The sequence below is a fragment of the Phacochoerus africanus genome, chromosome 16 (assembly GCF_016906955.1).
Source record: "Phacochoerus africanus isolate WHEZ1 chromosome 16, ROS_Pafr_v1, whole genome shotgun sequence".
Classification (NCBI taxonomy): domain Eukaryota; kingdom Metazoa; phylum Chordata; class Mammalia; order Artiodactyla; family Suidae; genus Phacochoerus; species Phacochoerus africanus.
This window is the reverse complement of record NC_062559.1, coordinates 14,881,068-14,904,052: the sequence shown is the minus strand read 5'-3', so window position 1 is coordinate 14,904,052 and position 22,985 is coordinate 14,881,068. Positions and strand designations below refer to the sequence as shown.

The window sequence follows — 22,985 nt, the reverse complement described above, 5'->3', positions numbered from 1 at the left end:
GCTCTGATTCTTCCCCTAGCCTGGAAACTTCCATATGCCACAGGTGAGGCCCTAAAAAAAGAAAGAAAGAAGAAATATTCAGCACCCCCCCCCCCAATCTTTCATTTTCTAAACATCACATGAGCTTCTGGGTCTTTGGTCAATCCCAGGGAGATTAGAGAGCCATGGCAAAGACAGCTTGAGATTTCCACCAGCCTAGCAGAATGGGGGTTCGGAACCAGTTAAGACAATTTCTTGGTATCAGTTGTATGTGACACTTCCTTTCACGATTCTGTTTGTGATCTAAAATTCATACCCATTACACTCGCACCCCCTGGGGTGGTGGGGAGTGTGGTTTTTTGAGCACCCGATGACAACAATGGACTTTGCAAAGACTTGTGAGGGAAAAAGCCCCACATCATATCAAAAAATATTTGAGCCCCTAAGGCAAGAAGCCTCCTGTCGTCCAGGACCTGACAGCAAAGCGCTAATCGCAGCATTGGAGAAATACCTTCTGTCCCTGTCAGCTGTCTCGGTTTTCTGACACCCCTAAATGCCATTCATGGTTCTGTATTCCTCCAATGTGCCCCTCTTTACATAATTAACAACCTTTCGCAGATGAGGAAAAAGCTAAGGAGTCGATCTTAATTCATCCCTATGTCTCCTGCAGGAAGGCACGTAATTCTATGCCCAAAGTAGACATGACATGATGGGGAATTTACACAAGGCCTTTCTGGAGTAATTTACTGGCAAACCTGGGTGTATATTATTATAAGCTGCTGCCTACATGTGATTACAAGATTAAGAAGAAAGGAGTGAATTGCTAATCTTGTCAGTCCAACTGTTTTCTTCCTTGATAACATTTGTGTTATTACACTTTTGGTGATGAAAGATTGTAATTGGCTGTTGACATTGATTGAAGGAAGGAGATGAAGGCTTTTTTTTTTTTTTTTTTAAGAGAATTAATTAGCTTGGTGAGGGAGGTAACACAATTCAAATCTGCGGCTCTCACAGCTGCAAAACAGAAGTGAACTGTCAAAGTGTGTTTTCATCTCTTTCTTCCCCACCTGTTTTCCTCCTTTTGATGACATCTTTTCCTAGATTTAACACATTTTAGCCCACCAAAGAGAGTGGGGGTGAAAGGACCAGGGAGCCTTCAAAAGAAAATGAAAAAAATGTCACTTGCTGGATTTTTTTTTTTTTTTACACCAGAAACACTGCAAATGTGTGTGTGCTTCATTTGCATGTGTTGAAACAGCATTTGAGGATGCAGACAGATTAAGCCAAATCAACTCCATGTCACTCAGGCTGTTCTAAACCAGAACAAACACCTGAGACCTGGTTCCCTGCGTGGCAGTCAAAAAAAAAAAAAAAAGGCTCTAGGTTTGCCTGGTTCAGTCTCAATATGGGCTGATTGGAAGAGCGATTAAAACCTGCTTATCAGAGTTTCCACTGAGGCTTAGCGGGTTAAGAACTGACTAGCCATCCATCCCTAGCATTGTTCAGTGGGTTAAGGATCTGGCGCTGCTGTGGCTGTGGTATAGGCCAGCAGCTGCAGCTCCAATTCAACCCCTGGCCCAGGAACTTCCATAGGCCACGGGTGCAGCCTTAAAAAGAAGAAAAAAGCCCTGCTATCCTGCAAGTATCTGCTTGAACAAGCAACCAATACACAGTCGATTTTCAACCACAGAAATAACATGGGTCCAAGAAATTAGGAGGAAGATGTGAAGTGTCTTCCCGTCAGTACGTTTGCAAATTTGGGTTTCTTGTTCTCACAACTTTGAGTGTTGCAGATCTAAAAGTTGTAGATCCCAAGGGAGGGTTACTGACACCAAGGAATGCAACGGATGCAGTTAAGGAGGAAGTTGAGACTGTCACCTGGTCACTTTGACTTGTTACTGAAGCCACAGGCAAGTGGATTATTATCGTTGCTGGTGAGGAGTGGGGGATGGGGTGGAAATTGATCCTGACAATGAAGGGGAAGCAGAGGTCCTGCCACAGCAGGGGGATAAGAAATGTTGACAGTTCAAGACCTTCGCTGGGAAACTCTCTTGGCACTTAACATGCCCAGAGGTACCAGGCACTGGCTCAGGTGGCAGTAGGCACAGACCCTTCAGGAATGAAGGTTTGGGTCATTCTGTAGGGTAACGACCCTTGACCAGCTCAGGAGCTGGCAGAGGGAACACAGCACGAACAGTAGAATCAAAGGTTATAAATACCAACTATGGCCTCCCACTCAGCAGCTAAAATGAGGGCTCCAACAAGCCTGTGTATTTTGTTCCTTGCATTGCTAGGAATACATTAGTGTTTTAACATTACCAAATTAATTTTATTTTCAGCAACAAATCCTGTGTAGTGATTAAATTTTATTTTCAATCTTTTTTTATTAAAGTAGAGTTGATTTACAATGTTGTGCCAATTTCTGCTGCACAGCAAGTCATTAACTTTTAAATTCTGGCTTCAGGTTACAGGCTATCACAGGGGAACTGCAACTGAACCAGAGCTGGGTCTGGGGACTCAAGGGGAAAGGATGAGAGCGTGTTCATTTGTGGGAGGGATGCCACGTCTTATGGGGCAGAAGCCTACTGTTTTGCCCAAACTGTTTGTCTGGAAGTTTAAACATGACTGTTTGATAGTCCAGCCGTGGGACAGACTGTGTGGATTTCCTGCTGGCAGTTCAGCTGTTTCCCTATCTAATCTTAATCTCTCTCTTGTTTGGGAGTCTTAGAATCTCTGATCCCCAAAATCTTTGCAGCAGATTCCTCTAATAACATGTACCCCTGTGAGTGGAAGGCAAGAATGAAATTGGAGCTATAAAGTTGCTCCTTGATAGTGGGCAGATATGAGTCATTTTATGGATGCTTCCACTTGCTTTTCTTGATGATGCTGAGTGGCTGAAGTAGCGCCATGCTGCCTACCTCCTGTGAAAAATAAACCATTAGGTTAAGCTACTGTGGTTTGGGTTTCTGCTGCATGTTTTTAAACCCAATTCTGATAAAATTTGTGTAAAATGGATGACAGTTTTTATTTTCTGACAAAATTACATATGCAAACACATCTGTGGAGACAAATGTTTCTAGAACGAAAATTTGAGCAATACCATGACATTTATTCTTGTTTGAAAAAGGGGATATTAGGCAATCCAGTGGATAATGTCTAATGCATTAAATTCCATCTGTGCCAAAGATATTGAAATACTGAAAATGAAAACTCTTGTAATGATCCTTGAATAATGGTTGAAGGTTTCTCATCAAAGTATAATTCAGGGATGGCATTTATTCAGGTAGAAGAGATTACATAAGTTAAATACTTTCTGAGACAGAGCTTGGAGAAAGTCAAAGAAGAATGTACGCATACATTAAACATTCTGTAAATTCCAGCTACTTAGGCAAATCATTGATAACGTCTTTGTGATTGAATTACCTATGTTTCCATACTGCATCTCTGATAATGTTGATTAACCCAAAAGTCATGTGTTTCAGATACCAGGAATCATCAGAACATTCTGGTGTGAACAGTTAAGAAACAGAACTGTTTCAGAGTCCTGTTTTGCTACAGGTATTTATTCTTCTTTTTGACCTTTCCAAAAATCACCTCTGGGTATACAAAATAGCATTTTATGGCAATGAATTTTTAATGGAATTATGGCTGATATATTACTGTTAGTTTCAGGCATACAGCACAATGATTCAATATTTTTGCAGATTATATTCCGTTATAGTTATTACAAGATAATGTGTATAGTTCCTTGTGCTCTGCAGTGTATCCTTGTCGCTCATCTATTATGTATACAGTTGTCTGAATGTTAATCCCATACCTATCATTTATTCCTACTTCCCTCCTCCTTTGGTAACCACACATTTGTTTTCTATATCTGCGATCCTATTTCTGTTTTGTATATACATTCATGAGTATTTTTTTAAAAATTCCACATAGAAGTGATACATAGTATTTGTGTTTATTTCAAGAAGCATAATAGGCTCTAGGTATATCCACGTTGCTGAACAGAGAGTTTTTTATGGCTGAGTAATATTCCTCTGTGTGTGCACATGTGTGTGTCATAGCTTCTTAATTGAGTCAACTGTTGATGGGCACTTTGGTTGCTTCCATATCTTGGCTATTATAAATAGTGCTTCTGTGAACATTAGGGTGTCTATGTCTTTTCGAATTAGTGTTTTTGTTTTTTCCAAATATACACCCAGGAGTGGAACTGCTAGATCATATGGTAGTTCTATTTTCAGTCTTTTAAGGAACCTCCATACCATTCTCCATAACGGTTGTACCAGTTTACATTCCCACCGTGTAAGAGGGTTCCCTTTTTTCCACATCCTCTCCAACTTGTAATTTGTAGACTTTTTGATGACAGCCATTCTGACAGGTGTGAGGTGACACCTCATTGTTGGTTTTGATTTGCATTTCTCTAATAATTAGTGGTGTTGAGCATCTTTTCATATCCCTGTTAGCCATCTGTAAAATGTCTATTTTTCCAAATAATTTTTAAATTATTGAGTTATACGAACTGTATATATATTTTGGATATTAACCCCTTGTCAGTTGCATCATTTTTGCCAATGTTTTTCCCATTTCACGGGCTGTCTTTTTGTTTTGATGGTTTCCTTGGCTGTGCAAGGAAAGGCTGTTTGAGTCTAATTAGGTGCTATTGTTTATTTCTTTTGCTTTTGGAAACTGATCCAAGAAAATATTGCTATGATGTTAAAGAGTGTTCTGCTTATTTTCTCTTCTAGTTTTAAGGCTTTAGGTTTTAGATGTAGGACTTTAAACCATTTTGAGCTTATTTTTTTATATGGTATGAGATAACGTTCCAACCCCATTGTTTTACATGTGGCTGTTCAGCTTTCCCAACATCACTTGCTGAAGAGACTCTCTTTCCTCCCTTGTATATTCTTGTTTCCTTTGTTGTAGATTGACTGTAGATGTGTGGGTTTATTTCTGGGCTCTCTGTTCTTTTCCATTGATCTATGCATTTGTGTTTGTGCCAATACCGTGCTGTTTTTATAACTGTACTTTGCTGTATGGTCTAAAGTCTGGGAGGGTTATACTTCCAGCTTTGTTCTCTTCCAGTTTGTCTCAGGATTGCTTTGGCAATTTAGGATCTTTTCTGTTTTCATATAAATTATAGGATTATTTGTTCTAGTTCCAGAAAAATGTTCTGGGTATTCTGATAGGGATTGCATTACGTATATAGATTGCTTTGGATAGTATGGCCATTTTAATAACATTAATACTTCCAATCCAAGAGCATGAGATAACTTTCCATTTCTTCGAATTATCTTCAATTTCCTTCATCAATATTTATAGTTTTCAGAGTATAAGTCTTTAACCTCCTTGATTAAGTTTATTCCTAGGTATCTTTTGGGATACAATTAAATGGGATTATTTTTTAACTTTCCCTTTCTAATATTTCATTATTAGTGTATAGAAATGCAACAGATACTGTATGTTAATCTTGTATCCTGCAACCTTGCTGAATTCATTTATCAGCTCTAATAGTTTTTATATGGAGACTTTAGGGTTCTCTCTACATAGTATCATGTTATCTGTATAAAGTGACAGTTCCAATTTGGATATCCTTTTATGTCTTTTTCTTGTGGGATGCTGTGGCTAGGACTTCCAATACTTTGCTAAATAGAAGCAGCAAGATTGGGCATCCTTTTCTGGTTCATCAATTTGGCAGAAGGCTTTTAGCTTCTCACCGTTAAGTATTTTGTTGGCTGTGGGTCTGTCATAAATGGACTTCGCTGTGTTGAGATATGTTCCCTCTATAGCCACTTTTGGTAAGAGCTTTTATCATGAATGGATCCTGAATTGTGTCCAGTGTTTTCTTTATTGTCTGCTGGGAGTTTTTTCATTACAGATTCTATTTCACTTCTAGTGCTTAGTCTCTTCAAATTGCTTCTTCTTGACTTAGTCTTGGCAGGCTATTCCTAGAAATTTCTACATTTCTTCTGGATTGTCCAATTTGTTTGCATATATATGCATAGTATTCCCTTATGATTTTTTCGTATCGCTGTGGGTATCAGTTGTAATTTCTCTTCTTTTATCTCATATTTACTAGGGTCTTTTTTTTTTTCCCACAGTGAGCCTAAAGTTTATTAATTTTATTTATATTTGGGTTTAGTGATCTTTTCTATTGGTTTTATTGATCTTTTCTACTGTTATTTTATATATTTCCTCCCTTCTGCTGACTTTCAATTTTGTTTGTTACTTTTCTAATTATAGGTGGTAGGTTAGGTTGTTTGAGATTTTTTTCTTGTTTCTTAAGGGAGACCCGGATCACTATTAAATCCCCTCTTGGAACTGCTTTTGTTGCACCGCACAGATTTTGAAAATCTGTCTTTTCATTTTCATTTGTCTCAAGGTATTCTCTGATTTCCTCCTCTGATTTCATCATTTATCCACTGATTTTTTTGTAGTACATTGTTTGGTCACCATGTGTTTGTTCTTTTCCCATTTTTCTTTCTGTAGCTGTTTTCTAGTTTCATACCACTATGGCTGGGAAAAATGTTTGCTATAATTGCTATCCTCTTATAATTGTTGAGGCTTCTTTTGTGACCTAGTATGTGATTTATCCTGGAGAACATTCTATGCACACTTGAGAAGTTTGATGTCGTGTCCTGAGACATAAATGAAGTCCAGCTAGTCTATTATGTCATTTAGGACTTTTGTTCCTTACTGACTTTCTCTCTGGATCATCTCTCCATTAATGTCTGTAGGGCGTTACTGTCAGTTTCTCCCTTTACGTCTGCCAGTAGTTGCTTTATATATTTAGGTGCTCCTGTACTGGGTGCATGTATGTTAACAAACGTAATATCCTCTTCTTGTTTCAATCACTTTATCTTTAATATAATGCCCTTATTTTTCATTATGGCCTTTGTTTTAAAGTCTCTTTTGTCTTATATGAATATTGCTACCCTGTGCTGTCATTCCCATTTGCATGAAATATCTTTTTCCTTCCTTAAACTTTCAGTCTATGTGCATCTTTTGCCCTGAAGTAAGTCTTTTGTAGGCAGCATATTGAAGGGTCTTTTTTAAAAGTCTATGTCTTTTGATTAGAATATTTAGTCCCCTGACATTTAGTTATCAATAGGTATGTACTATTTGCCATCCTATTCCTTATTTCCCAGTTGTTTTTGTAGTTCTGTTTAATTTTTCTTTTTAGGGCCACACCTGGGGCATACGGAGGTTCTCAGGCTAGGGGTCAAATCAGAGCTTAGCTGCTGGCCTGTGTCACAGGCAAGCAAGATCTGAGCTGAGTCTGTGACCTATATGACAGCTCATGGCAACACCAGATCCTTACCCCACTAAGCGAGGCCAGGGATCAAACCTGTGTCCTCATGGATACTAGTCAGATTCGTTTCCACTGAGCCGCCATGGGAACTCCATCTCTTCTTTTGTGGTGTGCGTGCATTCCCTTCTTTCTAGTTTGTGTGTATCTGTTGTAGGTTTTTGATTTGTGGTTATCATGGGGTTCATATATGTTGACAGTAATCATACCTATTTGCTTTAAACTGATAAATTCAAACATATTCTAAAAGATCTACATTTTTACTCCCCTCCCCCACATTGTTTTCTATATATTTTACTTCTCAATGCTGATCTCTTTATTATTTATTTTAGTTAAAATCACTTTTATAAATTTTTGGTTTGGTTTTAAATCTACATACCGGCTTAAGTGATCGTCAATGCTTATTTATAGTTTCCTTTCCTATTGGGTGTTTGGATGTGGGAGTGGCCCTGTGTGGACTGTATGTGCCCAGTGTCTTTGGTGTGAGGACGAGATCCGACGTGGACACCAGCCACATCTTCCCTCGGGCTGTTGTGGCCACTATCACTTGATAAAGGGATGTGGCTGGTGATGGAGGAGCTAGAGCCTGTGTAGGGTGTGAGGCAGGACTTCCATTTCTGCTCAGTGCCAGAGGCCACCCTGTCAGGGGTGGGGTTTGCTCCCAAGTTGCTGGGTCTGTTCCATTTAAGTGTGTGTTCTTCCTTCTCCCTACACTGGGGCCTTTGCCCCAAAGGAGAAGAGTGTAGAAGTACGTGAGGCTCATGTGCTTAGAGAGAGGTCTGATGTACTTACTACCTGTGTAGGAGTCCGCAGCTCTGCTCAGATAAAGTCCAAGGTAGCATCTTTTCCCCTGCTGTGGTCATTCCAGAGCAAGGCTGTGGTGTAGGTGGGTGGTCTGGAACATCCATTCGGTTGCTGGGGGGACACTGCAGTGTGTTCCTTGCAGGAGTTTGAGCAGCTGCACTGCCTGCAGACACTGTTTCTGTGGCACTGTCTGAGTAAGCACCACTACCCATCACTTCCCCACCAGGACCACACCCTGGGTCCCTGGGCCACCTCTTCATCAATAAATCACATCCTTTCCTAACACCTGGCTGCCTTAGGTCCAGTGCCAAGCTGTGATGTGGAGTGAGCAGGCCAAATGGTTAACTCAACCTGGATTTAAGAGTGTGGCAAAGTGAGAGGTGCTAGGGCAAACCAACCTTTCTCTGCCCTGTCTGGTGGCAAGCCAGCCCTTGCACATTCCTGGCAAGTGGAGTCTAGGCTTCTCCAGCCCTTCCCTCTGTCTTAGTGGTTCTCTAAGCACCAAGGTGGGGGACAGGGGGTGTCTCTTCCACGTAGGACCCCAGGATTGGGATGCCCCATCTATGGCTTGAACTGCTCATTCCCCAGGATGAGCATCTACCTACGCAAACTCCCTTTTCCTCTTAGTCTCCTCCCAGGAGCACGGGTCCCAACTCAATATTTTTCCTAGTCCTACCTGATTATGTGAGAATTGTTCTTGCAGCCCTGGTTGTATAGGAGATTTTCTTTCAGTTAATTTTCTGTTCCACGTGTACATGTATTTTTGATGTGTTTGGTGGGAGGTGAGTGCCACCATCCTGCCACTTCGCCATCTTGATCCACCGTCTTCTATTTTCTTCTCACTTGTGCTGCAGAACAGATCCTAAAGTCTTAGAGGAAAAACAGAATAAGATATGAATTCAAAATACATGTTAACATAATGGTGAGAGAACAGATTCAAGACTAATTGTTAACATTTGGCATACAGAGACCAACACTAAACAGGGAGACATAGGGCAAAGGAAGCTGAGGCAGTCTCTTACTGAGGTTCTAGAACTAGCATAAAGCAGTGATGACGACAGTGCAGGTTCTGAACCCTGTCTTCATGGGTTCAAATCCTGGCTCCAATGCATATGCATTTGTGAAGCAAGTTAGCTCTTCTGTGCCTAAGAAACTAGGATAATTTTCTAACTTCAGCGATTTGTCATGAGGATTACATTAGTTGATACACACGGAGCAAAGTGCTTCACACATGGTAAATACACATTTGTTATTACTATGTCATGCCATTTAATTTCTGAAATGAAACCTGTTATTCTAACAATGTTAAACATTCTGGGAAATGGATACAGATGTGAAGCCTTCATGAAAGGCGTGTGTTCCTGCAGTCAACTTCATTGAAGCTATTACAGGAAATAATAAACTGCCAATAAATTATCATCATAAGCTCCCTTAGCTTCAGAATACATCTGTGCACCATGGAGTCACATGCAATAATGAAGCCAGATGCTAAATTCTTGAAGTGATGATTAAGAAACAATCAGATGTGAGCATAACTTAATTTTAATGATGGGATGATTTTATTAAGTTAATCTGCAGATAAAGAACAGCACTGAAAAGCTTTTGACCATTAAATACTTGCTTAGCCATATGTGCTTTTTAAAGAAAAGTTTTGACCTTAATACTCCATTCATTCATCTGTGTGCATTTATGAATGCTAAAGTAAGACAGGAACAAAGATACTGAATCTTTCCTAACATCCACTCATGTGCTCAAGCCCTTATGAGTGAGGGTTATCTTAGGCTGAGACCCTGCTATGTTATCTGCAGTTATGTTTTGCTTCTAGCATCAGAATCACAGAAGACTGCTCCACTGATGAGATTATACAGTTTGCTGAGGAGTTAAACCATGATTTAATCTCCCAAGGGGTTCTTTACTTTTTTTTTAGGCTTGTGGTTCATAACTTTTTTACAATTCCCACCCTCTATGCCTATATGACTTCAGAGTGAAAGGGCTTTGGAAGAAGCTGAGACCATTCTGAGCATGTAATTACAGAGAGTACTGTTTAAGAACATAAGCCCTGTCCTTTTGATAAAGGTATGCCATCATTTTTAATGAGATGAATTTTAATTCTGCTGTATTTAGTGCAAAATCTCCCACTTGTTTTTTTTCTTCTAGTGTTCTATACTGAGGGGCCACTGAATAATATAATTAAAACAGGCTGCAGAAAAGGCTCAAGATAGAAAGACCCTGAGCTCACCACCTCTTACGGGTACACCAAGATGACAATTTACAGAACTATCAATGAAAAAGACTAGAACCTACCAGAAAATATATCCTACAACTAAAGATATGAAGAAAGAACACTGATGAGATGGGTAGGATGGGCAGAGTTGGGGTAAGGTCAAGACCCATATCCCTGGGCAGGCAATCCACAAATGGGAAAAAATTACACTTGCAGAGGTTCTCCCCAAGGAGCAAGGGATGTGAACTCCATATAGTACTCTCCAGCCTGGGGGTCCTGCCCTAGGGAGGTGAGTCCCCAGAACGTTTGGCTTTGAAGGCCAGTCGGGCTTACTTTTGGGAGACCCAGTGGGCTGTGAGAAATAGACACTCCACTTTTAAAGAGTGTACAATGGGAGTTCCCATTGTGGCTCAGTGGGTTATAAACCCAACGAGTACCCACCCATGAGGATGTGGGTTTGATCCCTGACCTTGCTCAGTAGGTTAAAGATGCCATGAGCTATGGTGTAGATCACAGATGTGGGTGAGATTTTATGTTACTGTGGCCATGGCTGGCAGCTGCAGCTCTGATTTAACTCCTAGCCTGAGAACTTTCATATTCCACAGGTGCAGCCCTAAAAAGCAAAAAAAAAAAAGGGGGGGGGTAAGTACACACAAAATCTTACATGTTCTAGGACCCAGGGCAGAAGTCATTTGAAAGGGTCAGACTTACCTGGTGATGATCTTGGAGAGTTTCTTGGAGATATAGGAAGCAAGTGGAGCTCACCCTGGGAACACAGACACTGGTGTCAACCATTTGGGGGAGCTCTTTTCCCCATGTGCTTGTGAGCACTGTTTTGGAATCCTTCCACTAGTTTATTAGCCCCAGGCCCTGCCCCCTCCTACCCACCAACCTTAAGCACCAGTATTGGAATTCCTCAGGCCAAGCAACTAACTATGTGGGGACACAGCCCCGCCCACCAGTAGAAAGGCTGCCTTAAGACTCCCTGAGTCCATAGCCACCCATGGACACCGCCCTGATCACCACAGGGGCCAGGACCCAGTTCCACACGCCAATGTTCAAACACCAGACTCAGAACTGCTTTAGCCCCAGCCTCTTTTACCAGCAATCAACACAGCCTTTGGGACATCCTGGGCCCTGTAGTCAGACTCCAGGACCCAGCTCTGCCCATCAGTGGGTTGGTACGAGCCCAGGACCTAATCGCCAAGACCTGACCTCACCCTCTGAATGTGAGCATCAGTCTCAAGATCTCCTGGAGCCTGAATCTGCCCACCAGTGAGCCAGCATTAACCCTGAGGCTCTCTGGGGTTCCACAGCCAGCTGCTTCAAGACCTGGCCTGAACAACCAGTGGCCAATAGCCTCTGGACTAGGCAGGGCCTGACAACCAACCAGAGCAGGGGCTAGGCAGGCCAACCAGAATGCCCATAACAGTCAACCTGTAACAAAAAGAAGGCCCCATGCAACCCTCACAGGGGACACTCACAGAGCACATAGCACTGGTAACCAAAGAGGAGTGTGCTGCTGGGACTCATAGGACGTCTTCTACAAAAGGCCACTTCTTCAAGGTTAGGAAACACAAGTGACTGCCATCTACGATGAAATAAAAACAGCAAGTTGGGCAAAATGAGGCAACAGAGGAACATACTCCAAATTGAGAAATAAGATAAAACCCCAGAAGAACTATGTAGAGATAAGCAATCTACCTGAGCAAGAGTTCACGGTAATGATCATAAAGATGACCAGAGGACTCAAGAGAAGAATGAATGAGTGAAAGGTTTTAAGTTTTTAATAAAAAGAAAATATACAGAACAAAGATCAAAAATACAATAAACCAAATAAAAACTATACTAGAAAGAATCAACAGTAGACAATACAATACAGAGGAATGCATCAAGGAGCTGGAAGACAGAGTAGTGGAAATCACTACAGCTGAACAGATAAAAGAAAAGAAATGAGGACTTTTTAAGAGACCTCTGAGACAATATCAAGGATACTAACATTCACATTCTAGGGGTCTCAGAAGGAGAGGAAAGAGAGAAAGGGCAGAGAACATAGTTGAAGCTACATTACCTGAAAACGTCTCTAATCTAGGAAAGGAAACCGACATCTACATCCAAGGAAGCACAAGAGTCCCAAACAGAATCAACTCAAAGAGGAATACAACAAAACTCACTGTAATTAAAATGGCATAAATTACAAGTTCCCATCATGGCTCAGTGGAAACGAATCTGAGGAAATGAAGTGACTTAGCATCCATGAGGATGCAGGTTCAATCGCTGGCTTTGCTCAGTGGGTTGGGGATCTGGCCTTGCCATGTGCTGTGGTGTAGATTGCAGATGTGGCTCAGATCTGGTGTTGCTGTGGCTGTGGTGTAGGCCGGTAGCTACAGCTCTGATTCGACCACTGGTCTGGAAACCTCCATATACCGTGTGTGCAGCCCTAAAAAGCAAAAAATAAAAATTAAAAATTAAAATAAAATGGCAGAAATCAAAGATAAAGAGAATATATTAAGAGCAGCAAGAGAAAAGCAACAGGTTACATACAAGGGAACTCCCATAAGGTTATGAGCTGACTTTCAGCAGAAATTCTGTAGACCAGCAGGGATGGGCATGATATATTTAAAGTTATGAAAGGGAAAAACCTACAATAAAGAATACTCTACCCAGCAAGACTGTCATTCATATTTGATGGAGAAATCAGAAGTTTTACAGACAAGTTAAAAACTAAAGAGTTTAGCATCATCAAACCAGCTTTACAAGAAATGTTAAAGGGACTTCTCTAAGCAAACATTAAAAGGCCATGATTAGAAACACAAAAATCGCAAAAGGAAAACGCTCATCAGTAAAGGTAAATATACAGTAAATGTAGTAAGTCAACCAGGTACAAAGCTAGCAGAAAGATTAAAAGACAAAAATAGCAAAATATATCCAAATACGCACTTAAGGAATACACAAAACAGAAAGATGTAAAATATCTAAAAACCAGTAATCATGAGTTGAGGAGAATAAAAAAGTAGGGTGGCTAAAAATGCGTTTAAAAGGAAGAAATCAGCAACTTAAGATAATCATATATGTACACACACACACGTACATTGATACACCTCATGGTAACTACAAACTAAAAATCTGTAGAACATGCACAAACAAACAAACAAACACAGAAAGGAATGCATACATAACACGAAAGATAGTCATCAAATTACAGGGGAAAAAATAAACCAAAAAACTACAAAAACAATCCTAAGACAATTAACTAAATGGCAGTAAGTACATACATATCAATAACTACCTTAAATGTAAATGGACCAAATGTTCTAATCACAAGACAAAGAGTGGCTGAATGGAAACAGAAACAAGACCTGTATGCTGCCTATAAGAGACTCACTTCAGATTAAAGACACACACAAACTGAAAATGAGGGGATGAAAAAAGTTATTCCATACAAATGGAAATCAAAAGAAAACTGTGGTAGCAATACTTATCTGAGCTAAAAGAGACTTTAAAACAAAGACTGTCACAAGAGACAAAGAAGGTCATTACATAATAAGGTATCAATCCAAGAAAAACATGTAACAACTGTAAATATGTGTTCACCCAACACAGGAGTACCTAAATACAAATGTTAACAGACATAAAGGGAAAACTGACAGTAACATACTTATATCAATATACAGATCATCTAGACAAAATTCATAAGGAAATACAAGCCTTAAAACACATATTTCTCCAGATGCACTTAATAATATATATAGAACATTCCATCTAAAAGCAGCAGAGCACACATTCTTTTCAAGTCCATGTCCAATATTCCCCAGGAAAGATCACATGCTAAGCCACATAACAAGCCTTAGTAAATTAAAGAAAACTAAAATCATAACCAAGCACCTTTTCCAACCACAATGCCATGATACTAGAAATCAAAAACAAGAAAAATCACTGTAAAAAATACAAACACCTGGAGGCTAAACGATGTGCTACTAATCAGTGGATCACTGAAGAAATCAAAGAAATTAAAAAATACCTGTAGACAAATGAAAATGAAAACAAAGATCCAAAAATCTATGGGACACAGCAAAAGCAGTTCTACAAGGAAGTTTAGAACAGTATAAGCTTACCTCAAGAAGCAAGAAAAGTCTCAAATAAACACTGTGCCTTTACAACTAAAGGAACTAAAAAATGAACAAACGAAACCCAAAGTTAGTAGAAGGAAAGAAATCAAAGATCAGAGCAGATATAAATAAAATAGAGACTAAAAAAAAACAACAGAAAAGATCAATGAAACTTAGAGATGGTTCTTTAAAAAGATAAACAAAATTAACAAAACTTTAGCTATACTCATCAGATCAACAAAATCAGAATTGAAAAAAGAAGTTATAGCTGAAACTACAGAAAACAAAGGACCATAAGTAATTACTGTAAAAAACTATATGCTAATAAAATGGACAACCTATATGCTAAGAAATGAACAAATACTAGCAATGTATAGTTGCCCAAGAACCAGCAATAGCTAGAAATATGGACAGACTAATAATTATCAGCAATGAAATTAAATCAGTAATTAACCCCCCCAAAACAAAAATCCAGGACCAGATGACTTGACAGATGAATTCTACCAGACATTTAGAGAAAAGTCAATGTGCATCCTTCTTGAACTATTCCAAAATACTGCAGAGAAAGGAATGTTTCTGTACTCATTCTAAAAGGCCAGCATCACTCTGATGCCAAAACCAGACAAAAAGAAAAAGAAAAAAATTACAAGCCAGTATCACTGATGAACATAGATGCAAAAATCCTCAACAAAATATTAGCAAAACAAATCCAACAATACACTATGATCAACTAGGATTTAACTCAGGAATGCAAAGATGGTTCAATATCTGCAAATAAATGAATGGAAACACCATATTCATGAATTATAAGAATAAAAACCATATGATCATCTCAATAGATGTAGAAAAAGCTTTTGACAAAATTCAATATTTGCTTATGATAAAAATTCTCCAGAAAGTGGGTATAGAGGGAACATACCTCAACATAATCAAGGCCATACGTATATGATAACCCCACAGCTGACATCATACTACTCATACTCTAAGACTGTGAGCAAGATTAATATGCCCACTCTCACTACTTTTGGTCAACATATTAGAAGTCCTTGCTATAGCAATCAGACAAGAAAAAGAAATAAAAGGAATTCAATCTGAAAAGAAGAAATAAAACTGCCACTGTTTGCAGATGACATGATACTATACATAGAATATCTCAGACAGCATGAAAAAAATACTAGAGTTCATCAGTGAATATACAGAATTATGTTGCATTTCTATATACTAACAACAAACAATTAGAAAGCAAAATTAAAGAAACTATCTCATTTACAATCACATCAAAGAGAACAAAATACCTAGGAATAAACCTACCTAAAGAGGTAAAAGGTTTCTACTCCAAAAACTTTACACCACTGATTAAAGACAACAAAACAAATGGAAAGATGTACCATGTTAATGGATCGGAAGAATTAAAATTGTTAAAACAGGCATACTACTCAAGGTGATTTACAGATTCAATGCAATCCCTATCAACATACCAATGACATTTTTCACAGAATTGGAATAAACTAATTTTGTACAGAAACATGAAAGACCCCCAAATAGCAAAGACAACCTTTTGTTTGTTTGTTTGTTTTTGTTGTTGTTGTTTTGCTTTTTGGGGGGTCACACCTGAGGCATATGAAAGTTCCCAGGCTAGGGGTTGAATGGGAGCTACAGCTGCTGGCCTACACCACAGCCACAGCAAAGCGGGATTTAACCTGCGTCTGTGACCTACATCAGAGCTCATAGCAATGCTGGATCCTTAATCCACTAAGCAAGGCCAGGGATCAAACCCGCATCCTCATGGATACTAGTTGGGTTTGTTACCACTAAGCCACAACGGGAACTCCCAGCAAAGACAATGTTACTTGTCTGTGATACCAATGAAGGTATCACACCCCCTCACTTTCAGACTATACTACAAACCTTCAGTAATCAAAACAGTATACTAATAGCATAAATACAGACATATAGATCAGTGGAACAGAACAGAAAGCCCCCAAATAAACCCACACAGTTATGGACAATCAATCTAGGGCAAAAGAGGCAAGGAATACGTAATGGAGAAAAGACAGTCTTTTCAGTAAGTGATGCTGGGGAAACTGAACAGGTACATATAAAAAAGAAATTGGAACATTTTCTAGTACCATATACAAAAATAAATTCAAAATAGACTGCAGACCTAAATGTAAGACAGGAAACCATAAAACTCCTAGAAGAGAACAAAGGCTTCTGCCTGTGATGGCGACTGTAGCAACATTTTTTTGGATCTGTCTCCTAAGGCAAAGGAAACAAAAGCAAAAGTAAACAAATGGGACCTAATTACACTTAAAAGCTTTTACACAACAAGGAAACCACTGACAAAACAAAAATATAACCTACTAAACGTGAAAAGATATTTGCAAATGATAGGAGGTTAATATCCAAAATATACAAACAGCTCACATAACAATCCAATTAAAAAACAGGCAGAAGACCTGACAGACATTTTTTCAAAGAAGACATACAGATAGTCAATAGGCACATGAAAAGATGTTCAACATCGCTAATAATCAAAGAAATGCAAATTTAAACCACAATAAGTTATCACATCTGTCAGAATGGCTATCATCAAAAAGACCACAAAATAACATTAAATGTTGGTGACGAGGTGGAGAAAAGGGAACTCTCGTACACTGCGGTAGTAATGTAAGTTGGTGCAGCCATCATGGAAAGGAGTATGGTGATTCCTCAAAAAATTAAAAACAGAGTTACCATAAGATCTGACAATTTCACTCCTGGGTATACATCCAAAGAAAATGAAAATGCTAATATATATGCACCCCAATGTTTACAGCAGCATTATTTACAACAGCCAAGATATGGAAGCAACTCAAGTGTCTATCAACTCATGAATGAAGATGTGGGATATGCATACAATGGAACAATACTCAAGAATGAAATTTTGCCATCTGCAACAACACGGATGGACCTGCAGGGTATTACGCTTAGTGGAGTAACTCAGACAAAAACAAACACTGTATGTTATCACTGATATGTGGAATCTAAAAAATAAAACTAGGGACTGTAACAAAAAAATAGTAAGACTCAATAGATATAGAGAACATACCAGTAGTTACCAGTGGGGAGGGGGAAGGGGAAAACGGGTATAGGATTAAGAGATACAAACCTCTATGTATAAAATAAATAAGCTACAGGGATATAGTGCATAGCAGAGGGAATACAGCCAGTACTTCATAAAAACTGTAAATGGGAGTTCCCATCATGGCCCAGTGGTTAACGAACCCGACTAGGAACTATGAGGTTGAGGGTTCAATCCCTGGCTTTGCTCAGGGGGTTAAGGATCCGGCGTTGCCGTGAGCTGTGGTGTAGGTCACAGACGTGGCTCGGATCCCGCGTTGCTGTGGCTCTGGCGTAGGCCGGTGGCTACAGCTCTGATTAGACCCCTAGCCTGGGAACCTCCATATGCGGTGGGAGCGGCTCTAGAAAAAAAGGCAAAAAGACAAAAAAAAAAAACTACAAATGGAGTATAATCTATAAAACTTCTGAATCACTGTTATACACCTGAAACTGATATTGTAAATCAACTATACCAGAATAAAAAAAAAAAAATTAGGTGTGGTAAACTGCCTTCAAATTTGCTTTCTCACTAAGATTCAGTTAAAGGCAACAGACAGATGATAAAGCAAGGTTGCTGTTTCAACATCACAAAAATCAATGCATTTCTATCCAGGCAAAGAGGTTGAAAAAGGTGCTATAGGAACTTACTGCCATGAACCTCTAAAACCAGCCAAAGTAGGCCAATCCTCAAAATTCTGAAGTAGAAACTTACCTGTGGCCTGAGAAGTGGTTTATGATTGATCCAGGTGCCAGGCATTAGAAGACAGGTTGCTTACAATTGTTTGTAGTAAAATGTTCCACCACTGTAGAAGGCAAAAATTGGAGAGCTTTTGAAACTGCACACAAGCGCTTGAAAGGTAATGGTGATTGGAAACACCTGCAAGAAATTTATCACTTTTATTAAGAAACAATGCTTGTGCAATTCAAGATAAAAACCAGGTGTCTGATGAGTTGTTTCAGAAGACAGAAAACTGCTCTTTATAAGAAATCACATCAAAAAGACTCCCTCAATTTGTTTGGCAAAATATTTTATTCACAAAATCATCTCCCTTTCCTCCTTAACTCTCTGCTCAAACAACTCACAAGGCTGGAAGCTGATATTTGATATTTACACAGCTCAAAATCTGAATACTCAGTGATGGCTTTTCGCTGTTCTACATACTCTACTGCTGTCTAGTCCCCCCCCTCCTCCGATCTTTGTTCTTAAATCGAGGTACTGAAGGAAGCGCTCAAGAGGCTGGACAAATCAAATCCCCATCACCCCTCCCCAGCCCACACCACATCATCTGTTACCAAATCCCACTTTAAAAATCATCCTCTTCTTTTGCAGAGGATGATGCCATTTTCTGGAATGAACGCAACTCGCACAGAAATGACTTGTGACTGCGAGTGACACACAGAGACATTTTTATTGCACTGCTTCTCTTGTGGGTTCACAGGAGTCTACTTTACATCTCAAAAGCTATAAATAATTCAATGTGCCAAGGAATTCTTACAACTTTTTCCTTTAAAAAGTATAGGTTTTATTTCTTCTAAATGTAGACCAAGTTTCCCCCTCCCCCACTTACGTCTGGCACCCCTGCAGCTTGTCTTACTTGACTGAAATTGAGGGAATTTGGTAGGATGCTTACTGACTTAAGTAGGTAAAGCTCAGAGGAGTCTCTCAGTAAGACACTGAGGAGACAAAAAGACAATGAGCTCCAGTGCAAACCAACTACGCCAGCTTTGGAGATGTAAGGTCAGCCCAGGCAGCCTACTCCAAAAACTTTTAAGCATCTTTAATGGTACCCTGAGGGCACCTCTTTGCACTGAGCATCAAATGATGCAAGCTACTAAATATATAATGCCCTGCCCTCCTCCCATCAGGAAAGTAGAGAGCAAAGAGCTGCCTCTTGGCACCCCTGGTGTGTATCCTCCATCCCTCTTCTGCTTAGAGTCTTAGAAATGTTTCATCTCATTTGCCTTCTTGCTAACTAGCTGATGAAGAGTGGGAAGAGGTATCAGGAAAAATTAGAAGGTTTCTCAACAACCTGAGGGAATAAGAGATCTTGGCAAGGATTCATTTAATCATGGGACACAAGTCAGACCCTATGCTGGGGCTGGAATTATAGAACCGAGTGAGCCATGATCCCTGGTCCCTCCCTTGTCTGCAGTGTCCGCTCTGAGGAAGCTGCTACAGAAAGCACACTACAGAGTCTCCCACCCCAGCCTGGTACGTGCTGAACATATTCTGATGCTCATGACTAGTTCTTTTACTGATAAATACTGTGTAGGCTTATTTTCAAATGTCATGCCAGTCAGTAATAAATAATGGATTTTATCTACACTGACAGTTCTTCCAATCTGAGAACAAGTGGCCACAGGTTAGTTCCATGCACATTTTTCAGGATAAAGCCATTGAGACCCACGTGCTTTGTTTATGTAATAAGGGCAGAATTACTCATAATTCTACTTACTGCTAGCCCAAGAGAAACAAACTACAACCAACACAAGATCTTGATTTCCGCTCTCCATGATGTGATTCCTCCAACACGCCTCTGTGGAGATGCCCAGGTCTTTGCTACATTGTCTAAGATGCTGGCTGGTCCACCCATGAGCATGTCCACCAGCCCGGAGCTAATTCACTGGTTTACAAGGACTCTGGACCTAATGAATGTTTTCCACCTCCCCTCACCACAGGCATTTGGCACTGCGAGTGAAGTCAGTTAGAGGTAGGGTAAAAAGAGCACATTATGAAAACTACCACTTTCCAAACACAGACAGGAACACAGTAAGGATTCTCAGCCCCACTGTGAACCGTAACTGGACATATAAACATTTTCACATTAATCCTTCACTTTCATATTCATCTACACACACATCACATACTCTGCCAGATACCCTCATCCTTCTAGACACACACTCCTACGATCACCGCTTGTAACAATGTTTAACAAAAGACATGCTCGATTTATACAGAGAGACCCTGTAAAAATCCACAAAAACACTTAGAGGCCCCAAAGAATAGAGGCATAAACAGACACAAGATTATCAGTGCTGCTCAGCAGAAAACCGTGCAAGTGAACAGAGGCTGCTGAAGAAACTGGAGGTGGGGATTAGGAAGTGAAACAAACAAACAAAAAAGCAAAAGGGAGGAAAGGTGTTTAGGGAATGACTACTAAGTATTTATTGGAATCCTTAAAAAATGTCAGGTGACCTTTCCAGAAGAATGGAAGAGGTTTGGTGGAGGTGGCACAGATCAATTCTGCTTTCATTGTGATGCAATGACCGAATTAAAGTACCATGGTCATTGTGGATAACAGGGCAGGAAGACGGAAGAAACTACTTGGATTGTGTCTTTAGAACTTGATAGAAACTTATCAAATGCATTAATGGTGGTTTAAGTTGGGTGAAAAAGATAAAGGTTCAAAAATAAATTCCTAATAAAAAATGAAAAAGCATTTATAATGTGATGATAGAACTGTGGTAAAGGATATGTAGACATTAAATAATTCAAGCATCCTTCCTGTTAGCTCATCTACGACCCCAGGCAAGCTGTGCAGTGGGCGCTCGTGTGCGCGGCACGTGGGTACATGCATGCACGGCAGGTGCGCACACACGCACACACAAACTATACTTTCTGGCTAGTCTAATCTGCTATTTGATCTCTGCTCTAAGGGTAGAGTCTGGATGTCCTAAACACGAATCTCTTTTGTAAACAACTACCCCTCATCTCTGGGGCACAAAATTATATGGTCTCAACCCAGAGAGCAGGGAGGCGTTTAACAGACATTTCCAGTTAGGAATGAGTCTGATCCTCTACAAACGGGTTATTTGCCCTTTTAACAGGGATTGAAATCAAGTTCAACCTGGATTGAAAAATGAGTTATCCAAGGGGAACAAATTGCTGTAAATAAGTATTAACTAGTGTCTGTTAGTGTATTTCCTCATATCCAATGGCTAGAGAGAAAAAAACGGTTCCCGGGGCATTTCGGGCATTCTGTTCTTACCTGCACACATTTCGCTGTATGAGCCCTCATCTGTCCATACACATCCTGCTGTTTTTAAGACTGAGAGGAACACTTACCCTCTAAAACCTAATGGACCCAGTTAAATGCCGTCTGTGTACATCAACACTGTTTCAGGTTGATTGAAGACTGTAATATTTCCCATCCACATACAAAGGGTGACACTATGTCATCTACAGCTCTATCCTTTTAAGAGTTGTCCTCTCAAGACTCCAGATATGTACCAATCAAACAGCCCCTCAAGATAGGTTCTTCTATTAGAAGTAAGAAAAGTAGTTTAAGGAGTTCCCATTGCAGCTCAGTCGAAATGAATCTAAGTAACCATGAGGACACAGGTTTAATCCCTGCCCTCGCTCAGTGGGTTAAGGATCCGGTGTTGCCATGAGCTGTGGTGTAGGTCGCAGACGTGGCTTGGATCTGGCGTGGCTGTGGCTGTGGCATAGACTGGCAGCTACAGCTCCGATCGAAGCCCTAGGCTGGGAACTTCCATATGCTGCAGGTGTGGCCCTAAAATTAACAAAAAAACAAAACAAAAAAGTAGTTTTTGTTGTCCTCGATTTTAAGAGGAAATTTAACACATATGTAGAGCACTTTCAACCTGAAGAACTCTACAAGGTTCAAAGAAAACTACCTTTTGAGTCCAGGAACAGGTTCACACCTAATTCAGCATCTTAAAGTACAGACCGTCACTGGCCCTGGACAGCTGGCAATGTCCAGAGCGAACCCATCTGAAAACCCAGTGACTTGGGCAGAGTAACATTATCCACGTTTTCTGTATCAGAAAGCCGGAGGCAGCTGAAGTGATTTCCCCAAAGCACCCCGGTGGTTCTAGGACACTTATCTCAGACCCCATCAGAGAGCCACCTGTTGATTTAAGAACACGATCTGTACCCAGCGCAAAAGGAGAGGCCTCTGCCTGTGCAAAAAGACATGGGCTGCTAAGTCTGACAGCCTCCAGGGCAAGTACCTGGGTGAGGCAATGCAGGTCCACGCTGAGTGAAGGACGAGGAAACAGAAACACTGACTTCATGCTCTTCTCTCCTCCCGAGTGAGCACAAGCTATGGGAGAACACACACACCTACACACACACACCTAACACTGTTTGTCTTTCCTAAAGTTATCCCATGGAGGGAAAACCAGACCTTTGAAACGATTAGCAAAAGGGGGGCACGTTTCTACAGAGGATAGAACACATGGCTCCTCCAATACCCGTCAAGAACATTAGGAGGCCTTGGAGTTCCCGTTGTGGCTCAGTGGTTCATGAATCCGACTGGGAACCATGAGGTTGCAGGTTTGATCCCTGGCCTTGCTCAGTGCGTTAAGGATCCGGCGTTGCCGTGAGCTGTGGTGTAGGTCGTGGACACGGCTCAGATCCCGCATTGCTATGGCTGTGGCATAGGCCTGGCAGCTACAGCTCAGATTAGATCCTTAGCCTGGGAACCTCCATATTGCC

General features: G+C 40.3%; 1 long non-coding RNA gene across 1 annotated transcript; it reads right to left on the bottom strand.

Annotated features, from left to right (window-relative positions):
- Positions 1-7,337: 7,337 nt before the first annotated feature.
- On the bottom strand, positions 7,338-21,910 carry LOC125117524 (uncharacterized). Its single transcript, XR_007132641.1, has 4 exons — positions 18,237-21,910; positions 11,798-11,904; positions 11,025-11,079; positions 7,338-8,958 (listed from the first exon to the last, which is right to left on the bottom strand). It is a non-coding gene; the product is annotated as an uncharacterized LOC125117524 (long non-coding RNA).
- Between the last annotated feature and the right edge of the window lie 1,075 nt (positions 21,911-22,985).